The sequence below is a fragment of the Macaca fascicularis genome, chromosome 2 (assembly GCF_037993035.2).
Source record: "Macaca fascicularis isolate 582-1 chromosome 2, T2T-MFA8v1.1".
NCBI lineage: Eukaryota > Metazoa > Chordata > Mammalia > Primates > Cercopithecidae > Macaca > Macaca fascicularis.
In genome coordinates, this window is record NC_088376.1 from 61,203,372 (window position 1) to 61,227,115 (window position 23,744).

Genomic DNA, 23,744 nt, shown 5'->3' on the forward strand with positions numbered 1-23,744 from the left:
TCGGAGTGGTGAGAGAGTGGGGCCTTGTCTTGTGCCGGTTTTCAGAGGGAATGCTTCCAGTTTTTGCCCATTCAGTATGATATTGACTGTGGGTTTGTCATAAATAGCTCTTATTATTTTGAGATACGTTCCATCAATACCTAGTTTATTGAGAGTTTTTAGCATGAAGGACTGTTGAATTTTGCTGAAGGTCTTTTCAGCATGTATGTCAAAACAGCCTTGCAGCCCAGAGATGAAGCCGACTTGTGGTGGATAAGCTCTTTGATGTGCTACTGGATTCGGTTTGCCAGCATTTTACTGAGGATTTTCGCATCAATGTTCATCAGGGATATTGGTCTAAAATTCTCTCTCTCTCTGTCTCTCTTTTTTTTTTTTTTTTTTTTTTTTTGTTGTATCTCTGCCAGGTTTTGGTATCAGAATGATGCTGGCCTCATAAAATGAGTTAGGAAGGATTCCCTCTTTTTCTGTTGATTGGAATGGTTTCAGAAGAAATGATACCAGCTCCTCTTTGTACCTCTGGTGGAATTCGGCTGTGAATCCATCTGGTCCTGCACTTCTTTTGTTTGGTAGGCTATTAATTATTGCCTCAATTTCAGAGCCTGTTACTGGTCTATTCAGAGATTCAGCTTCTTCCTGGTATAGTCTTGGGAGGGTGTATGTGTCCAGGAATTTATCTATTTTTTCTATATTTTCTAGTTTATTTGTGTAGAAGTGTTTATAGTATTCTGTGATGGTAGTTTGTATTTCGGTGGGATCGGTGGTGTTATCTCCTTTATCATTTTTTATTGCGTTTATTTACTTCTTCTCTCTTTTCTTCTTTATTAGTCTTGCTAGCGGTCTATCAGTTTTGTTGATCTTTTCAAAAAACCAGATCCTGGTTTCATTGATTTTTTGAAGGCTTTTTGTGTGTCTCTATCTCCTTCACTTCTGCTCTGATCTTAGTTATTTCTTGCCTTCTGCTAGCTTTTGAATTTGTTTGCTCTTGCTTCTCTAGTTCTTTTAATTGTGATGTTAGGATGTCAATTTTAGATCTTTCCTGCTTTCTCTTGTGGGCATTTAGTACTATAAATTTCCCTCTGCACACTGCTTTAAATATGCCCCAGAGATTCTGGTACACTGTGTCTTTGTTCTCATTTGTTTCAAAGATCATCTTTATTTCTGCCTTCATTTTATTATTTACTGGTATATATTTATTTACAATTGCTTTATCCTTTCGCTGTATTGACCTCTTTATCATTATATAATGACTTTGTCTCTTGTTTTAGTTTTAGTTTTGAAATCGATTTTGTCTGATATACATATGGTTATTCCTGCTCTTTTTTGTTTTTTGTTAGCATAAAATATCTGCTTTCATCCCTTTATTTTCAGTCTGGCTATGTCTTTATAAGTGAAGTGTGTTTCGTGTAGGCAGCAGATCATTGTGTATTGTTTTTATATCCACAGGCACTCTATGCCTTTTGATTGGAGAGTTTGGTTAATTTACATTCAATGTTTTTATTGATAAATAGAGACTTACTCTGGCCATTTTGTTATTTGTTTTCTAGGTGTTTTGTGTCTTCCTTCTTGCAAAGGTGATTTTCTTTGGTGGTTTATTTTCTTGCTTTTATTTTTTGTGTGTTTCTTGTAGGTTTTTTGATTGGAGGTTACCATGAGGCTTGAAAATAATATCTTATAACTCATTATTTTAAACTGATGTCAACTTAGCATCGATTGCATAAACAAACAAACAAAGAGAAAACTAAGACAAACTCTATGTCTTATCTTCATCCCCTTACTCGCTTTTTAACCTTTTGTTGTGTCTATTGCTATCTTATTATACTGTCTATGATTTAGAAGGTTGTTGTTATTTTGATAGGTTCATCTTTTCGTGTTTGCACTCAAGATATGAGTAGTTTACACACCACAGTTATGTGTTATAATACTTTGTGTTTTTCTGTGTACTTACTATTACCAGTGAGTTTTAAACGTTCGGGTGATTTCTTATGTTCATTAATGCCCTCTTCTCTCAGATTGAAGAACTCCCTTTACCCTTTTTTTTTTTTGTAGTCTAGGTGTGGTGTTGATGAAGTTCCTTAGCTTTTGTTTGTCTGGGAAAGTCTTTATTTCTCCTTCATGTTTGTACGATATTTTTGCTGGATATCTAGGATATCCAGCAAAAACTTTTATCTAGGATAAAAGGGGTTTTTTTGTTTGTTTTTTTGTTTTGTTTTGTTTTTTCCAGTACTTTAAATATGTGATGCCACTCTCTTCTGGCCTGTAAGGTTTCCACCAGATGTATTGGAGCTCCTTTTCCTATTATTTGTTTCTTTTCTTTTATTGCCTTTAGGATCCTTTTCTTTCTTTACTTTGGGAGTTTGATTATTAAATGTCTTGAGGTAGTCTATGGGTTAAATCTGTTTGATGTTCTATAACCTTCTTGTTCTTGAATACTGGTATCTTTCTCTAGGCTTGGGAAGTTCTCTATTTCTTATCCCTTTGAACAAATTTTCTACCTCTGTCTCTTTCTCTACCTCCTCGTTAAGGCCAATAACTCTTAAATTTGCCTTTTTGGGGCTATTTTCTAGATCTTGTAGGTGTGCTTCATGTTTTTTTTTTTTTTTAATTTTTTTTTTTTTTTATTTTGTCTCCTCTGACTGTGTATTTTCAAATAGCCTGTCTTCAAGCTCAGTAGTTCTTTCGTCTGCTTGATTGGTTCTGCTAAGAGACTCTGGTGCATTTTTCAGTATGTCAGTTTCATTTTTCAATTCTAGATTTTCTGCTGGATTCTTTTAAATTATTGCAGTCTTTTTGTTAAATTTAGCTGATAGAATTCTGAATTTCTTCTTGGTATTTGTTACCTTGGATTCCGTTGACCTTCCTTACAATAGCTATTATGAATTCTGTCTGCAAGGTTATGTATATCTGTCTTTCCAGGATTGGCCGGTGGTACTTTGTTTAGTTCCTTTGATGAGGCCATGCTTTTCTGGAATGTTTTGATGTTTCTGCATGTTCATCGGTGTCTGGGCATTGAAATGTTTACCGGTGTCTGGGCATTATTATTGTAGTCTTCACAGTCTGGACTTGTTTGTATTCATCCTTCTTGTGGAGGCTTTCTGAGCATTCATAGGGACTTGGGTGTTGCCATCTATGTCTTTGATCATGGCAGCTACATCTGCATTAGGGAGTGCCCCAAGCCCAGTAACGCAGTGACTCTTGTAGCCTCGTAGAGGTATTACTTTGGTGGTCTTTGGTAAGATGGAAGAGAAGTTTTTGGATTACCACACAGCGACTCTTGTTCTCTTCCCTTTCTTTTCACAAGAGTGTCTCACTGTGCTGAACTGCCTGGAATTGGGGGATGGGTGACAAACACCCTTCTGGCCACTATTACAGGGACTGCGCTTGATCAGACCCATACTCAGCACAGCACTGGGTCTTGTGCATGGCCTGCGGTGATCACTGTCTGGCTACTGCGTATGTTCATTCAAGGTCCAGTGGCTCTACAATCCACAGGTGGTGAGTCTAGCCAGGCTTGTGTCCTTCTCTTCAGGACAGCGAGTTCCCCCCAGTCCCAGGCAGGTCCAGAGATGCTGTCCATGAGCCAGGACCTGGAGCGAGGAACCTTAGTAGTGTACTTAGTTCTCTGTTCTGCCGCAGCTGAGCTAGCACCTAAGCTGCAAGGCAAAGTCCTTTCTACTCTTCCTTCCCCTTTTCTCAAGCTGAGGAGTCTTAGCCTATGGCCTCACTGCCGCAGGCCCATGGTGAGTATTGCCTGGCTGTCATCAATGTTCACCCAAGGTTCAGGGGTTCTTTCAACAGCTTGTGGTGAATGTTGCCAGGTCTGGGTCTCTCTCTTCAGGTAAGTTGAGTCCCCTGTGGCCCAAGGCAAGTCCAGAAATGTCATCCAAAATTCAAGGCCTGGAACTGGGGACCCCAGGTGTCCACTTGGTGCTCTACCCCATTGTGTCTGAGTTGATAGCCAAGCTGCATGACAAAGTACTCTTTACTCCTTTTCTTCTCCTTTTCTCAAGAAGAAGGAGTCTTCCAATAGCCACTATAGCTCGGAATGTACTGGGTTACACTGCAAGCCAGCTTGGCTCTGAGTCTCACCCAAGACCTGTAGCACATACTATTCAGGGCCCAAAGGCTCTTTAGTTAACAGATGATGAATCTTGCCAGGACTAGGTCTTTCCCTTCAAAACAGCAGGTTCTCTTCTTCCCCAGGTATGTCTAGAAATGTCATCCGGGAGCTACGGCCTGGAATGGGGGCCTCAGGATTCTGCCTGGTGGCATATTCTGCTGTGGCCAAGTTGGTATCCAAGTTGCAAGATAAAGTCCTCTGTACTTTCCCATCTCCTCCCCTCAAGCAGAAAGGAGTCTCTTCCAGAGCTGCACCTGTTCTGCCTGGGATTAGGGGAGGAGTGACAAGCACTTCCTTGGGTGTCCTGGCTTGTGTCTCCAGGTTGCATGCATTTCAGTTACACTGGCTCTGAGCCAAGCATAGCATTGAGGCTTGCCCAGTGATTACAGTTCTTGTGGCCTAGACTGCTTTTCAAGTTTATTTAGGACCCCAGGCTACTGTAGCCCATATTGACAGGGCTTGCCAGAACTCTAATTCCAATCACTGGGATGGACAATTCCCATCTCACTATGGCTGGTCTAAATGCTCCCTGTCTGGGCCCTAGCTGAGTTCTATCCCATTTTGCTTTTGGCTGCTATAGGGCAGCTCTGAGTTCCAACATAAAGTCCTATAATCATTGTGCTTTCCCTCCCCCAAGCACACAGATTCTCTCTGCGCCACATGGCTGCTGCTGGGAGTTAGGGGAAAGGTGGTGTAGGTGATTCAAGTGATTTTCCTATTCTCTTCAGTGTCTCTTTCCTTAATGTGGTGTTAAAACTGGGTACTGTTACATTGCTTACCTGATTCAAAGGTGCATTTTTTTGTGTGGATAATTGTTCCATTTGCTGTTCCTGCCAGGGGGATGATCACTGGAGGCTCCTGTTTGGCCATCTTGCCCTGCCTCCCCTCTATGCTTTACTTTTTAACAGATTGCCAAGTTATTTTCCAAAGTGGTTATTCCATATTACAATCCTGCTCGCTGTGTATGTGGGTTCTAATTATTCCACATCCTCAGCAAAACTGTGCATGGTCAGTCTTTTTAATTTTAGGCATTCTGATAGGTATATAGTGGTGTGTCATCGTGGCTTTAATTTACATTTCTCTGATAACTAATGATGTTTCACATGTTTCCATGTTCTTATTTTTCACCTATATATATTCCTTGGTGAAGTGTGTGTTTAAATCTTTTGGTTGTTTTGTATTGGGTTATTTTTCCCTTATGACTAAGTTTTAAGAGTTATTTATATATTCTGGATTCAAGTACTTTAACACAGAGGTCCCCAGCTGGTTCATGGCCTGTCAGGAATTGGGCCGCATAGCAGGAGGTGAGTTGTGGAGTAGCAAGCAAAGCTTCATCTGTATTTACAGGCCCTCCCCATCTCTTGCATTACTGCCTGAGCTCTGCCTTGTGTCAGATCAGTGGCAGCATTAGAGTCTCATAGGAGCATGAACTCTATTGTGAACTACACATGTGAGGGATCTAGGTTGCATACTCCTATGAGAATCTAATGCCTGATGATCTATCACTGTCTCCCATCACTGCCAGATGGAACTGTCTAGTTTCAGGAAAACAAACTCAGGGCTCCCATTAATTCTACATTATGGTGAGTTGTGTAATTATTTCATTATGTATGACAATGTAATAATAATAGAAATATTATGCACATTAATTGTAATTCACTTGAATCATCTTGAAACCATATCTTCTGCCACTCTGCAACACCCGCTCTCTGCACCACCCCCGCCCAGCCCCATCCATGGAAAAATTGTCTTTCATGAAACCTGGTTCCTGGTGCCAAAAAGGTTGGGAACTGCTGCTTTAACAGATATATGCCATAGCTTTTCTTTTGGTTATTAGTAGTATCTTTTGAGTTTTTTTATTTTGAGGAAATCTAGTTTATTTCTTTGTTCTTTTATAGGTCATATGTTTCGTGTTGATCTAAGATATCTTTGCCTAATTTAAGGTCCAAAGATTTTCTTGTGTTTACTTCTACCAGTTTTATCATTTTAAGTTTGACATTTAGGGCTATGGTTTATTTGAGGTAGTTTTGAGTATGGTATGAGATATGGTTAATGCTCACTTTTTCTTTTTTTTACAGATTTAAAATTTAGTATTTTATGCATCACTTGTTGACAAGAATATCTTTATTGAATTGCCTTTGTAGCTTCGTAAAAAAATCAGTTGTTCACAAATGTGTGGGTATATTTCTAGACATTTTGTTGTTTTCCACTGAAGTTCTTGGAATCATGTAGTCTTAGCTCTTCAACTTAATTCTCTTTTCAAAGTTCTTTTGACTGTCTTAAGTTCTTTGTATTACTATACAAATTTTATTATCATCTTAACTTCTATAAAATATCCCGCTTTGATTTTGATTAGGATTGAATTGAGTCTGTAGATCAGTTTGGGGAGAATTGACATGTTAGTAATATTGAATCTTTTAGCCCAGTAACAAGGTATGTCTTTATTTATTGAGGTCTTTAAAATTTTTTTCACCAATATTTTGTAGCATATACTTTAGAAGGTCTCTGACATTTACAAATTTCCTGAAGTATTTCATATTTTTGAAATTAATAATTTATATATATTAATTTCAATTTCAGATTACTTATTGCTGATATACATAAATACAGTTGAATTTTGTGTATTCACCTTGTATCCTGCAATCTCATTAAATTCACTTATATTTTAGTAGCTTTTTTGTAAATTGAAATTTTTGCATATATAATCACATTGCCTGTAATAAAGACAGTTTTAATTCTTCCCAGTCTTGATGCCGTTTGTTTTTCCCTTGTCTGATTGCTCAGGCTAAGACTTCCAGCACATCATTGAATAGAAGCAGTAAGCATGCCTGTCTATGTCTTAATTATGATCTTAGATAGTATTCAGTCTTTTTCTATTATTAGAAAGATGTTATCAAGATAATTTTAGTAGATTCCTTTTGATAGGTTGGGGAAGTGCCCTTTTAGTCCTAGTGTGCTGAGAATTTTTTTAGGAAATGGTTGTTTTGTTTTGTCAAATGCTTTCTGTTTGACTACTGAAACGATTATACTGCTTATCTTTTTAGATTGTTAATATGGGGAACTACACTGATTGAGTTTTGAATGTGAAGCACCATTATATTTCTAGTATAAAACTCTACTTGGTCATGATATATCATTCTCTTTGTATATTGTTGCATTTGATTTGCTAATATTGTGTTTATAATTTTTCCTTCTGTTTTTATGAAGAACGTTGTTTTGCAGTCTTATTTTCTTATAATTCCTTTGTGTTTAGTGACAGGGTAATGCTGGCTCAAAGAATGAGTTGGGAAATATTTCTTTTTCAGTTTTTGGGAAGAGTGTGTAGAGAATTTGTATCATTTGATTATTAAATGTTTGGTAAAACTTAGGCATGAAGCCATTTGGGCCTGGAGTTTTCTCTGTGGAAAGGTTTTTAGCTACAAATCCACTTCCTTCAGTAGATTAGTTGCTACTCAGTGTCTTATCAAATTGCTTACAAAATTTCTTCTTGAGAGAGTTTTGATAGTTTGTGTCTTTCCTAAACTGTTACCTAAGGTGTTGAATTTATAAACATAAAGCTATTCAGGATGTTCTCTTTTTATCCTTTTAGTGTCTGTAGACTCTATACTTATGTCACCTCTTTTATTTCTTATATTAATAATTTGTTGTTACTGCTTTTTTCTTATTAGTTTGGCTAGAAATTTGTCAGTTTCATTGATGTGCTTAAAGAACCAGCTTTTGTTTTCATAGATTTTTCTCTGTAATGTTTCTGCATTCTATTGCATTGCTTTCCACTTTGAACTGTTTTATTTTTCTTTTTACTGCTTACTTTGGGTTTAGTTCTCCTCTTCTAGTTTCTTAAGGTATAAGCTGAAAACTGATTTGCAACCTTTCAGCTTTTCTCATGTAGGCATTTAGTACTATACATGTATTTCTTTAGCAGCATCCCACAAATTCTGGTGTGTTATGTTTTTGTTTCATTCAATTTAAATAATGTCTATTTTTCCTTTGATTTGTTATTTCTGCATGGGTTATTTAGAAGCATGGCATATAGTTTCCAAATTTTGGGAGAGTTTCTAGATATCTTTTTGTAACCTATTTTTAATTTGCTTTCATTGTGCCAGAAAGCATACTTTGTATAACTTGAATCCTTTAAGTGCATTTAGACTCATTTTATGGCTTAGAATAGCTCTATGTTGATGAATGGTTTGAGTAAGTTTTGTATTCTGCTGTTCTTATGTGAACTGTTCTCTAAGTGTAAAATGGGTCAGATAGGTTGATGGTGAAGTTCACGTCTACTATGTCCTTTCTGATTATCTATTCACTTGTTCTATCAAATATTGAGAGAGTATTGGAAATCTCCAACCACTCTACTGGATTTGTCTGGATAGTTTTTCAGTCCTGTGAACATTATTAAACTTTGTTCTGAGATGCAGCTAAGTTCCTTGGAAACAGTTTTGTGCCCTTAAGTCTTGATTTGTTTGGTGGGTGTGGAGTGGTGCTCAATGTAGTGCTAACTGTTCCCCACAACTGAGGCATGAACGTCCTGGATATTTTAACCTATGCCTTATGAGTTATGAGTTTTTCCTGCCTGGCTTGTTGGAATGGGCACTATTTCTCACTTAGTATGACCACCAGGCAGTGATCTCCAGTTCTTTGAAATTGTGTTTTCTTTTGCCTTTACAGGCATGCGCTGATTAGTACTTTGCTGACTATTTGAAGATTTCCCTGATCTGTCTCTGTGCTGCTCTCATCTGCTATACTCTGTCTTGTGAACTCTAACTGCCTTGGTCTCCCTGGACTGCCAGCGCTGACTCTGCAAATCAAGGAGTTTGCCAAGCTCTACTTGAGTTCTCCTTTTTTGCACTGGGACCTGTAATTATAGGCCTTCATACATTTGTTTCTTAACTCTCAGTAGTTACTATTTTTTTGTTGCCTAATTTCCAGGATCTTGCACAACTTTAAAAAAATACATTTTGGAATTTTTTTCTTATTGTTGCTGGCTTTGGTTGTTCCAGGCAGAAGTGTCAATGTGTTGACACATTTAAAATTTTACTCCAGGCCGGGTACAGTGGCTCTTGCCTGTAATCCTAGCACTTTGGGAGGCTGAGGTGGGCAGATCACCGGAGGTCAGGAGTTTGAGACCAACCTGGCCAAGATGGTGAACCTCTGTCTCTACTGAAAATACAAAAATTAGCTGGGCCTGGTGGCAGGCACCTGTAATCCCAGCTGCTCGGAAAGCTGAGGCAGGAGAATTGCTTGAAACTGGGAGGCAGAGGTTGCAGTGAGCTAAGATCATGCCATTGCTCTCCAGCCTGGGTGACAACAGTGAAACTCTGTCTGAAAAAAAAAAAAAAAAAAAAAAAAAAAAAAAAAATTTACTCCAATCTTAAGTATGCTTTTTGAGGAACAAAAGGTGTTACATTTGTTCCCCTACTTGCAAGCTAACAATTTAAAAAGCTATTACTTTTGATAAATTGCAGCTTATCGGCTTTTTTCATTCTTGATGTTTGCTAAAAACCTCGTCTACCTCAAGGCCACAAAGATTTTCTTCTAGTAGCTTTATAGGCTTAGTTTCTACATTTATGTCTATGATCATTTTGGCTTATGATGTGAGGTAGGGATGATTTTTTTGGTCATATACAGATGCCATTTATTTCAGTGCCACCTTTAAAACACTTTGCCATTTTGATTGAATTCCCATTGATGCCTTGATAATTTAGCAAAAGTAAATTTCCTATATATGTGAGTCCTTTTCTGGTCTTTGCATTCTGTTTTATTTATCTATGTATCTGTTATTTCATCCATACCAACAGTATAGTACAGTATGAATATTATGCTATGAAGCAGTTGATTTTTAAAGGTGATTTATCAAAATTAATAGTGTTTGTTCTTGGAAAAACAGAGAATCTTACTGTTTCTCTGTAGTCTGTTTTCTTTTTCATCATTTTTTCTCTTTAATTTTTTCTCTTACTCTCTCCTCACTTTAGGTTTACTTTGATCTTTTTATAGCTACTGAAAGAGAAAAGTTGATTATTAATGTGGATCTCTTTCTCCAGTAAAAACATGTAAGGCTATAAAGTTTCTGTAAGCACTATTTTTAATTGTTATATATTTTGAGCTTATGTAGATGTTTTATTGTTGATGAATTTTAATTTCATTCTGTTGTATTCTCAAAGTATGCTTTGTAAGACAGTCTTTTGAAATATATTGATTTCTTTTAGTGTTCTACATTTGATACTTGGAAAGAGTGAGTTTCTTGGCAGTTGTTGGATGTAGTTTATACTTTTTAACATTATGTTTTAATTTCTTTATTGATTTTAAAGTTGTATCACCTTGTTTTGTTTTTAGTTGTTCCTCTACAAATTACAACTTAAACTTAACCTGTTAAAATGCATCTTTAGTTTATTCCATTTACTTAAATTTATCCCATTATATTTATCCTAAACAAAAGTGTCTTTATATCACCTTCTTTTTTTCCCCTCTTTTTGATACAGGGTTTCACTCCTGTTGCCCAGGCTGGAGTGCAGTGGTATGATCTCGGCTCCCTGCAGCATCTGCCTCCTGGGCTCAAGCGATTCTCCTGCCTCAGCCTCCTGAGTAGCTGAGACTACAGGAACACACCACTGTGCCCGGCTAATTTTTGTATTTTTTGTAGAGACAGGATTTCACTATGTTGCGCAGGCTGATCTCAAACTCCTGAGCTCAAGTGATCCATCTGCCTTGGCCTCCCGAAGTACTGGGATTACAGACATGAGACACCATGCCCAGCCTTTTTCACCTTCAGTTTTGAATGATAGATTTTGCTGCCACTCAAATATGTATGTATTCTTGATTGACAATTTTTTTCTTTGCCCATCACTTTGAATTAGTTGTTCCATTGTCTTCTGGCTTTCATAGTTTCTGATGAAAAGTTAGCTGTAATCTTATAATTGCATCTTTGTTCTCTGGCCTCTTTCCAGGTTTTCTTTTTATCTTTGGCTTTCAGAAGTTTGACTGTCATGTGTAAGAGTGATTTTTGTTCGTGTGTAGCCAAACTGAAAAGCTCACTTTTCAGTGAGCTTTTTGTCTGTGTAAATAAGTGTTTTTCCCCAAATTTGGGAATTTTTTGCTATTATTTCTTTAGATATTCTGTTTGTTCATTTGTTCTTTTTCTCTTGGTGGACCTTACACATATGTTTGACCACTTGCTATTGTCCTACAGATCTCATGAGGTCCTCTTCATTTTTTAAAATTTTTTTTCTTGTGCTCCAAATTGAGTAACTTATGGTGGTCTTTCTTTACGTTCACTGATTTTTTTTTTTCTGTTTTCTTTCTTGAGCCCATTTCATGAGTTTTTTAGTATTTTGCTTTTACTTTTAGAATTTTCTTTTTGAAAAAGTATAGTTTCCATATCTCTGATGAGACCCATCCATTCATTGACACTATTTTTCCTTCAATATTTAAACAATTTATAATAGCTGCCAATAAATATTTATATGATAAAACTAATATCTGGTTCACTAATAGTTTTAATTTACTCTTTTCTTATGCTGTTTATGGGGGCTTAAAAAAACATAGCCACTCTGGATTCAGCTGTGTTCTCTTTGGGATTATTGTTTTATTTTTGTACTTTTCTAACCGGAAACTATAAAGGTCCTTTTCTAACTATAGGTACTATCTAATATTTCTGTACCATTAGGGCTTCCCATTGTTATATTTTTAGACTGGCCGTGTGGCATAGTCTTTCCTGTTTCTATGTAATTTTATTGTCAGCTAAGAATTTAAGTAGAGGTAGAGCTCACTCTGTTTTGCTGCTGTGGTTGATTGCTTCATTTTCAGCTGCTCTATCAGTTTACAATGTGTCCTCAGATACTTCAAGTTCATTCTTCTTCACCTTTCTACCACCAGAGATGTACATATTTGGTTAATACACTTAATTAAAAAAAAATCAAAAGTATATTTCTCTCTAATCTCTGGCTACTTTTTTGCTGGATTCCCTGAAAGTTTCCCCCAAGTATGTGTAATTTAGCTGTTAGTCAAGAGTTTTGACATAATTTGTATTCAGATTTGGATCATACTCTTTCTGTGGTTCTCTTCCTGCCTGCATTTCCATTTTACATTTTTGTGTTCTTTTAGCCCTGAATTCTGATTCTGGAACCTTGAGCCCAAAGGCTGGGGTTTTCTGCTATTGTGTTTCTGCAGCCATAGCCATAGGAGTGCCCCAACACCAGAAAATAATAAAACAATAAATATAACAGTAACTCTTCACTTCCAAGTGAGATTTTTGTGATTAGACTATTTGTGGTGGCTTTTTGGATTCTGTTTGGTGTCCATAAATACATTGTTTTACTATGTTACTTAGTTATTATAGTTGTTTTCTGTCAGCAGTTTTGTTCTGCCACTCCTTCACTATTAGTCTTAATTTTAATTTTAAGTTACATTAAAACAAAACCTTTAAAGATACTATGACTTGAAATAATTTTTATACTAAAGCTTAGATTTATATCTCTATTGCAGATCATTTATAAATGCATGAAATTCTTGAACATTTTTGTTAATAGTAGACTTTCTTTATTTTAAATATCAATAATATATTATTTGAGGTATTTATCTTTCACTGAAAATACACAATTATATGAGACTGTCATCTCCCCACAACCAATTTGAAAAAGATTATAACCTTAAAGTTCTGCTGCTTGAGTAGGCAGCAAATAAAGGATATTATTTTGATTTTTATTTCTCAAATGTTATCATTAAGGTTGAGAAACTTTTTATAGAGTAATAGATCATTTGATTTTTTTCTCGCTGAATTGACAGTTAATTTCCAGTTTTAATTGTTATGTTGTTCACCTTTTAAAATACTACTTTGGTTTTTAGGACCTCTTTATGAATATGGGCATTCATTTCAGATATGTTTAAAATATCCAAGTAGGTGTCTAAATGATATTTACAAAATTCTTTCATTCGTTTGCTTCATTTAAATTTTTGTGGTAAGTTAATATAACTAATGTTAGTTTATGGTGTATGATATATGAGAATCTTCATGAAGTTTTATCATATTCTCAAATTTTGAAAGCCTTTTAAATATTTCATTCCTACATGCTAATAAGTTTATCTCCCTTCTGCCTTACTCATTTGATAATGAAGTTTATTTTCCCCACTACCATGCTTTTAGTATTTTCAGAAAACAGATTTCTTTTTCTTTTTTTCTTGAGTCAGAGTCTCGCTCTGTCACCAGACTGAAGTGCAGTGGCGCGATCTCGGCTCGCTGCAACCTCTGCCTCCCGGGTTCAAGCGATTCTCCTGCCTCAGCCTCCCAAGTAGCTAGGACTACAGGCATGTGCTATCACACCCAGCTAATTTTTGTATTTTTAGTAGAGACGGGGTTTCACCATGTTGGCCAGGATGGTCTTGATCTCTTGACCTCATGATCCACCTGCCTTGGCCTCCCAGAGTGTTAGGATTATAGGTGCTTGGCCCAGAAAACAGATTTCTTATTTTACCTTTCTTAAAGAGTTATTCCGTTTTTTTGTTTCTTTTGATATCTTGAAGATACCAGAACAAGAACAACAAGAAAACATTTCTTGGCTTCTAATGTAATTTATGAAGAACTTCTTTTAACTGAAGAAATTGAAAGCAAATATTTACTATGTTAGTAGATATCCCTGTAAGTTAGAAGCTGTATTTCTGTAGACAGAAGATTTTGTTTCCTGGTATCAGTGTGAGTAACAGATAGGAGCAACTGCATACATAATTCAAGACACCAGGTTGCTTGTTGGAACCCACTTGTGACTCTCGGTAAAGCTTTTGTCCAAGGCTTGTGCTGTTCCTCCAGCACTCTTCATTGCTGTTCCAATGTTGATGTATAGATCCATCATACTCCCTGCTGCCTTTGCTGCTGTGTTTGTTTAAAGCTAACCCCAGGGATCTAATAATGGAAAGAGTCTGCAGCAGGGCAGCTTGAAGCTGAAAAATCAAACATTTCTACTTCCTGAGTAAACCATGATCTTGGAACCCAACAAAAGGATAGGGTACCCTGATGATAGGGTGACTTTAGTGTCCTCACCCTGTATGGGGACTGATTCACAATACTAAGCTCTAATGGAATTGTGCTCTGCCAGTAGCTTTGTGTTTGTAGGGTTCTTTAGGAATTTGTAATGTCACAGAATGGTTTTACACATTGTAGTCATGTATTTCCATCGTAATTTATTGAGTATACCATAATACTCACTGTTTACTTGGTGTGTTAACATGTTTGGTACCAAGGGTTTAAAATTTGGAAGAGAGTAAGGTTTTCTTAACATTATTGTCATTTTATAATATCATGCAAGCTTTTTAAAAAATACAGTAGATTTAAGCATAGGCATTGATGTTTTAAGTTTCCTGGTTTTCTGCTATAGCTTAAATTTTATAAGGACTTTAAAATATACAGATTCATTATAATTTATTCACAATGACAAAGTTTAGATTATTAATCTAAAATTTAAATATTAGTGATCAAGTCTATCTGATAATGTAAAACTTTCTGAACTATTTTCCCATACATTTTTTTCTCCATCTTTTTACAATTTATTTTAAGAATAGGGATAATTTTTACCTTTTGGAGGATAAATGATTAGTCATACTGGAACTTGAAAGAATTGGGTGAACTTAGGCTGCCTCAGAAAGACTTCTCCCTTTTATAAAAGGATTATCCCCATGTCATATTGAATTCATGAAATCATCTGAATTTTAAAATTTACATGCGTAGCCTTTGTAGTCATAAACATGAATGTTCTAACTTCTTAAAGCCTTTGGATACAAAATACACTAATTTTTTTAAAGTAAAGATTTTTAGAAGGACTTTAAGTCCTTCATAGGACATTTGTACTATGAGTTTTAAAAATCCACATTTTCCTCTAATAAGGGATTATAAAAGGATTAAAAGTCTTGGCTGGAGATTATGATTTACATAGGCAATATATAGCAATATTATTTCCTGAATTGAGGGAGTAGGTGGGGAAAGATTAATTGTTACTATTGTTAAATAGACTTGAATAATAAGTTGTGATCCATACACAGATGGTTCTTATAAATTTACACTGATGTCGGATGGATTTGATGGATATAGGCCTGCATGAGCAGAGTAGAGATTTTAATATTCTTTTACTCTCATAGACTATAGTTTAAAGATGGCCTAATTGTCTATTACTGGTAGATGCATATAAGTCTTTGCACTCTATTTTTTTGTATGAAGCAAACATATATATATTTTAATATATAGTTTCAGTATTTTTGCAAAAATAATTATATAGCTATCTTACCTACATTTGTTTGTCAAATTAAATTACATCATGAAATAGTAAAAACTTTTATAATGCTTTTTGATAAATGCATTATAAAGATAACATCTATCTAAAATTCATTTTCATTGAACTAGGAATAATTTGGAAAGGTATTTTAACCTTTTGAGGTGTACAAGTCATTATGAACACAACAAGAATTAAATATGAAATTTTAAGCACCTGCATTTCACCCAGAGTATAGGTGAGTAATCTAAGAAAGTTACATGGGTTACCATGAGATAAGGAGGAGATTGGTTAATATTAGTCTTTTGAGTATAATAGCATTGTATTTGCATAGAATCATTTAAATAATTTTTGTTTAATGTGCATTGATAATTTTAAAAATGAAATTGCTTTTGCACTTTTCTCATGTGCCAATTTTTTTTTTCCAACGGATTAAGGGCCTAAAGGAATAGAGGAAGTGAATGGACACTGATGTTTCAAAATATCTCATTTTGCCTAAAAGCAAGTACCGGCAGATAAATGCCCATAAAGGGATTTCTTTCTTAAGCCCCGTGGATTTTTTCCCCACACAACTTTTTGTGTGAGTTAGAAATGAAAACCATTCATCTAGTGCCCCAAAGAACGGCCTTATTGAATGGAATAACAGTGTAATGTACCATTGAAGGCAGGATTGAAAGTGATTATCTTGTTAACTCTTGACAGTTACCGCCAGCTTGAAATGGAACCGGCAGGCTTGATTTGCAAATGAATTAGAGCTTTTTCATTTTGTGCCAGGATCATCTTTTTATATTCTGATATGACAGATGCTATGTTCCAGGCTTTTGTTTTTCTTCCGATTTATACTTGCAAATAAAAAACAAAAGATTATTATAGTCATTTTATTTGCATCTTTTCTTTTGGAGATTATTCTTTGTGTAGAAGTTTTTAATCTTACATTTTTCAAAAAAATTTTTAAGACTAGTATTGTTTTTTCCAGAATTAAATTTGATTAATTTAAGTACAGTAGTAATTGGGTGTAGAGGAAGATTATATGGGCTTTCAAGAAATAGAAAATAGTTGCAAAGAGAATATTGTAGTTAGTAAAAACTGAAACTTTTGGCTAAATTTAATAACTTTTATTTCCCTTGATAACTATTGATGTAAATTCAAACTCTGGAGATGTTTGAAGAATAGTACAAGAAACTCCCATATACCCTTTACATAGATTTATCAGTTGTTTACATTTTCTACCCATTTATTTTATTATCCCTTCCTCCTTCTCCTCCTCCAACTGTTTATAAATGTGCTTTTTCTGAACTAAAGGAGAATATATTGGAAACATTGTTCCCCTTTACTAAAACCTGGTATATATGAGAATAAAGACATTGTCTTATATAACTATGAGTACTAGCTTTTGAGAGGTTAAAAAAAAGAACCTGTTTTTGTGTTTTTATCTTCTGATATTAGTGGAAATTAATATGCAGGTTTTAATCTCCTCTGTCTTAATGGTTCTGTTTATATTCAGGAATCATCTCAATGACGTATGGCAATTTCAATGCATTGTTAATGTATAACTTATAAACCTGGAACTTTGTTTTATTAGTTCAGATAGTTTTTATTATTGGAGGATTAATATAGTTAAAACTTGTAGATTCCATTTAGTATTAAATGTTCAAGGTAGTAAACATACCTAGCCCTAGTCTAAATCATACACATTTTCCATTCATAAAGGTCTTCACACATACATATATACATACAGATTCATCTTCTTGTGGAGATAAGCTAAATATCTTTTAATTGTTATTTATGGATTCAAAATGTAAGGTTCTGAACGTCAATTTTCTTTTTTCTTTGTAAGCAGTTATATTTTCTTATGTTGTGTAAATCTTAATAAAATACGGAACTCATGGATAAATTATCCCCCCTTCTACCACAATGGCTTTTCAGTATGAATATTAGCAGTGAGGCCTATTTCCTGTAATACGAAGTCTAGCCGTTCAAAACATGTATTATATTGATATGATATATTGAGAACCTTTATAAAAATGTCAGTGTGCTTCTAAGGTCTGATAAGCATCACCATACTAAATAAGTATTACCCTAGGTCTACTTTCTTTGAGTTAAAACATGATAATAATCTCGGAGGGAAAATATGTAGAATCAGTTGAGAAGCAAGCAGGGACATTTCTTAATATTCAATCTTTGGATTCCATTCATTCTCTCTCCTTCTGTCTTTCTCTCACTCCTACTCTCACTCTCTCAGGCTCTCTCTTTCTCATGGTAGTTGCTTGAGTCATGTTTGCTAACTGTATTAAGCTTTGTGAAATGTATCGTTGTTGTTTTTATAGTGTAACACTATGCAGATTTAAGTGTTAAAAATTTTATCATAAACATGGTAATGACCCTATAAAATAACTTAAAATTGAAACATTCAGAGGGCTTCCTCAGTGTTGCCCATTTGCAAACTGAAGCCATTTGGCATTGTTTATGTATTTTAAGACTTCTGTTTACGTATTCTTTAATAGATAAAGAGTATCCGTTTAATGAATGAGATTTAAACAGTGTTTTTAACGTTTAGAACAGTGAATTTTAGGGGTATGCTGAGGTGTTGAGAACATGTTTGGGATTTCATATAACCTGTTCTATAAAAATTCGATGCCTGTAAAACTGATTATTCAACATTATGCTAAAATATCTTTAATTAATGAAGAAAAAGTCATTTTTATCCACTGTACTGGAATGTTTCTTTCTGATTTTGCTGTTAGTCTTTTTTTTTCTTTTTTTTTAGTTTAATAGACATTTATTCCTTTAGTTGAACAACCTCTACACAATCAAAATGTATGACTTAAGATCTTTTCTTTTTTTGAGAAGAAATTTAGGTCTCAAGAACTTTTATGAACTTGCTGTGAGTATTTCCTGGAAATCAATTAACTAAGCCTTTTGAAACCCCTAGAGAAGATAGGAGAAAATTGGTTCAGAGAAGCAAGCATTTAAATTAAGTCAGCAAAGTCAGAATTTAGAATTGGACAATTCCTTGTCTACATTTCCTTCACACTCAAATTCACCCTGGAAAGCAGTAGCCTAGTCTCCTGGAAGACATGATGGAAGTGGTGGTATACTTTCACTGAAAGTGGATGCATAAGTGTTGGCCCAACTATGTGGAATGGTAAGGATTTTTAGGGTAGTTTGGCCAGGAACAAGAGAAATAACTGCAGAAAACACATACGGTTGGAAACCATGCACTTGTATGACTTTTTCTGTAGCCTATGGGAGTAGACACAGTGGGTAACCAAGATGTTTTTAAGACTGAATAAGAATGAGGTACTTATAGCCAACTACTTTCCCCTGAATGTGACTGAAGGGTTTCATAATGATCACAAATTAGTGTTACGGTTACATATTTTAAGGTTGACTTCTAAGCTCACACTTTAAAGGTATTTATCTAACGGCCACTGGCTCACCAGCTTCCCACCCTAGCATATTGATTGCTGGCTTACCAACCTTAAGACTGATAATTTTATCTAACATTCAGTTTCAAAACATACTAGTGTTAATACCATTACCACTAACCATTGAATGCCATGAAGCCATGGCACCGAACCAGGAGCTTTCACCTTTTATGTGAACTTAAAATGGTACTGTGGAGACTGAGGCAGTTTTCCTCAGGCTAACCCCGATTTGTCCCCGTAATTTTCTAAATATAATCATGACATAGTTAAGATGTCCTCCTCCCACCCTACAATTTTTAAAGCAAAGCCCAATTTAAAAAGTCTGTACCTGCCAAAGTGAAAAACTCAGCCACTTGAAAGTAAACCAGCAGAACATTGCCATCACCCCAATAAAGCTGCAGGTTTCATCACATGCACCAGACAAATCTACAGGGCTAGTTTCAGTACTCCTTTTTTAAAGAATTTATTTTAAACCTATCATACTACACAGTATGTTTTATACACTGACATATAACTCCCTAGTAAGATAAAGCAAAGACAAAAATGTTTATCTTACTGGAAACAAGATACAACATCACTTATTGTCTTCAAACATTATTGCACTTTAACTTTCTTAATTTGACATTCATGAAGTAATCTGCAGACTAGCTTTAATGGACAAATAACACCTGTAAGCAGACATGACTGCCCTAAATAGTTTATTAGGTATGAATTTTACAAACTTTACTTATATTAGTGGTAACGGTGGAGCTGGAGAATATTGCACCTTCTCCAAGCTGCCTGGTGAGAACCACCAATTGTGTGGTGGAACTTATGGCTCTTTCAAAGGCCACGGCCCTTTTGGCCTGAAGATGATGTTAGCCCACACATCTCCCTGTGCTTGTGGACTGGTTCGGTGATCCATGGGTGTCAGGATTTCTTCTGATAGTTTTATGGAATGGATCAATGAGGATAACCTCAAAAAATCTCTATGTGGAATCTTCACCAACCCAGTAAGAATTCAGGACTCTTAAGAGCCCCATAGTGGCGTCCAGCTCACTCCTCTTCAGCAACATACTGAAGCTGTGAGCAAACTTTAGCTGGTTAACACCATGATGGACAGGCTTGCCATATGTTGCACCCTTAGGAACTGGGCGTTTTCAGCCACCACGGCGAATACGAATCCTATATATAACGTAACCTTTCTTGGCCTTGTAGCCCAGTCTGCGTAATTTATCAGGCCGGATGGGGCAGGGACCCCTGTGGAGAGCAGAGAACTGGCGGTACTGCCAGCAGTGGATCCTCAGAAGAAAGCACATGATGACATCAGACTGCTTTCTCCATAGCTCCTGGATGTACTTGTATGAACCCATCTTGGCTTGCTTGATGGCTGCCGCCAGACAGAAAGGCACCAACGTTAGCCTTTAGATAGAATAATTAACATTTATCTTTTTTCATGTTACCCCATTTTTCTCAAACTCTCAGTTTGTAAAGAGTTGAATTGATGCTGTGGAAGACAAAATTTGTCTCTTTTAGTATTTTTCTTATTGGTCCTATACTTTAGTTTATTTATTTTTTTAAATAATCATTTTCCTTAGTTTTTTGACCAGTATTTTTATTACCTAAAATTAATACAATATTACCTTTTTTGATAGCAGACTAAAAGCAGATGGAAGAAGTTGATGATATTCTCAACTTTTAGATTTAGCTCTCCTTTGTATTTTGTTGCATGTTATTTATTAACTTATATCTGTCATTTAGATTTTGAAATGCTATCAATATTTATCTTAGTGATTGTCATGCAGATATCAAAATGAGAAGAAAACAACTCATCTCTTTTTGCCTCTGGCTTCCTATCCCCCCATTTCCTAAAGTCAAAAATGGATATATTTTGACTCATATATTTTGACTCATATATTTGACTCATGTGGATATATAAATTGAACACAATTAGAATTCAAATGATTCAGACCAGATATCAGCAAACTTTTTCAGCAAAGGGCTAAACAGTATATATATATTTAGGCTTTGTGGGCTAAGAGGCAAAATTGAAGGTATCCTGTAAACATAAATCTATAATGAGAAAAAATAAATGTCCACAGTTTTTGGACAAAATTCAAAGTGTAATAATAATTATTTAGCAAAATTTTTTGTAATTAAAATGCATAAATTTTAAAATGGAATTCCTTTTGGGGACTTAGCACTTTACTTGATTAGGGTTCTAAATTAATGTTCCTTGTTATCAGAATTGATTACAAACATTTATCTTTTAATGCTAATCTGTAATGAGATTTTAAACATTTCATCTTTGAAAATGTCTTCACACAGATAGGTATTGCCAAATTTGGTTGCAATCTGTGATCATGTTCATTGCTTGAAAGGCATTTATAAAATTCCGTTAGATTATTTTCTTGATTTTTGTCTTTTAGTTATTATATTGCAGATTAATCACTTCCAATTGAAGTAGAAGCTCCTCAGTTGTGCAGTTAAGTGGATTTGTGAATATGGAAATTTTCTTTGCACTTGCATTAAGGGCAGAAGAATACTGCTGGAACTGTAATGTGAGGTCAAAAAACACTCCTTGAAATGTGTGTCGGAATGAATATCTTCTTTTAATTTTGACAGCATGGGAAGTATATAAAGCAGTTTGACATTACTTTGTGATTCAAGCAAAATCAGTTATTACTGAAATGGCTTTACTGTGGTATGAATTTTGCATATAGGCACCATTTTGCCTTGTAATTTTAGGTTGAGCTCATTAAAATTTATTTTTATTTATTTATTTATTTTTGTTTTAGAGACAGGGTCTCACTCTGTGGCCAGGCTTATGTGCTGTGGCAGGGTCATGGCTCACTGCAGCCTTTGGAAATCTTGGACTGAAGCAATCCTCTCACTCAGCTTCCACCTAGTAGTTGGGATTATAGGCATGAGCCCCTGTGCCCAGCTAAGGAACATTTTTATTTTATTTTATTTTATTTTATTATACTTTATGTTCTAGGGTACATGTGTACAACATGCATTTTTTTATGTCTGCTGCTGAAGCTAAAAGTGGTTTAGGATAAAAGTGGTTGAGGGGGTTCTTCTCAGTCAGAAAATTTCAGTATTGATCCCTTATGTGAAACATCACAATTAGACTCTACCACTGTTAAGACATCAAACTGCTGCCATATGTTGGAGTAATCAGGATATTCAGCGTCTGTATCTGTCAAAAAAAATCATACAACCAACAATGGACAAGTCCACAAGAGCAAGTGAGGTTCATTGTTGACACTTCTGGTTGAATACCACATTTTGCATTCAGATATTTTTACAAAGTATTTGTTGATGAATAATACAGTGAATAACTGTAGGCTTTAAATTTTCACAGACTTACATTTTCACAAGCTTTGTAGATTTGTCCAACTAAGCCTCTTTCGGCTCTCTATTGTTAACTACCATGATATGTAACACATCTTAGCAGATTCCACATCAGGTTGTACTGAATGAGTGTTTTCTCAATTTTGTTGAAAATATTCTCATGTTCTATTCATAATTTTCATGGAGGCTAATTCTTAAGTTATTTCACATTCAGCATTGACTCCTCAAATAAACAACTGAGCAGTATCTCTGACGTCTGTTGGCTCATGAAGAGCCAAGCAAAACCACTTGAACTCATTTGCCTTATCTCTTCATTGGACATATTGATGATACTCCCTGTGTCTTCAACAGTTTGAACAACTGTTCTTGCTGAAAGTCTAATAGTTTTAAGCAAGTTTATTTTCTCTGGACACATTTCTTTGACTGCAGTAGAACACTAATTAAGTCATCTTTGGTAAATGGCTTTCATTGATTGGTTGACAAATGCACCACTCAGAAACTCATTTTTATTTTTTTATTTTTGTGAAGAAATTCTGCTGTGATGAGATATTCCATTTTAAATATTCTATTTTTTTGTACTGTTGCTTTCCTGTGAGTTGGAAATACTGTAAAGAGTGTCATGTCAAGTATATACTATTTTTAAAAATCAACATATATGCTATTTTTCCAGCACAACTCTAGTGCCATTGTATAATAAGCACAATGAATTGCCATTTAATTTGATAAAATAGTCCACACTTCACTGTGCCTTAAAAAGGACATTTGAAGGCTCCTTTTCTATTCTTTTCTGATTTTGATATGATTGTTATACACTGGTATTAAAAATTAAATGTCACATCACAGCAATTTGTAAGGCCCTTGAAACTCCGTTTAGTTATGCTGTTACTGTGATTTTTTTGTGCCCTGAGCAGCAGTGCAAACTAATGAGAGTGCCATGCATGATTTCTGTTGCAACTCCTTAGCTATTGTTAATAGCATTAAAGCATCCATAGAAATACATAAAAGAATGAGTGTGGCTGTGTCCCAACAAAACTTTATATATTGACACTAAAATATCAATTTCAGTAATTTTCATGTGTCACAAAATATTATTATTTTGATTTTTTTCCCAGACATTTAAGAATGTAAAAACGATTTTAACTCATGTGCTATACAAAAACAGGAAACAGGCTGGATTTGGCCTATAGGCCATAGTTTGCTGATCCCTGATTTGTACTTTCAGCTTAAAATAAGCTGGCATACTTTTAAATTCTCCATTGGCCTTTAAGTATTACTAATAAAAATTTGATGAAAACTATCCATGAATTGAATATAGGTTTTTTATTTTATGCAGGCAGATATAAAACCATTTATTATGAGGAAGTAATTCCTAGAAGAATCTTCATTTGTACTGCCACTTTATGTGAACTGGAAAAAAACAAAAGTCTTTCTTATATACAGTGGTATTTCAAGCCTTTAGGATTTCCCCCATGCCACTTCCTCCTTCCTAGATGTAGGTTGTGCTTATTGAGCTTAGATTCTATTAGGAAAGATTGCAAGTAAATAAATAAACATAGATTATGTGGAACTATTTTGTAGCTTATTGTAATCAGTGGGAACTCTGGAAAACCAGAC

At 35.2% G+C, this 23,744-nt stretch overlaps 1 protein-coding gene and 1 pseudogene across 1 annotated transcript in view; one reads left to right on the plus strand and one right to left on the minus strand.

The window, feature by feature from the left end:
• Nucleotides 1-23,744, plus strand: part of RSRC1 (arginine and serine rich coiled-coil 1) — a 418,307-nt gene that overhangs the window by 143,030 nt on the left and 251,533 nt on the right. The gene's annotated exons all lie outside the window — the stretch shown is intronic.
• Nucleotides 19,522-20,146, minus strand: LOC123571868 (large ribosomal subunit protein eL15-like; annotated as a pseudogene).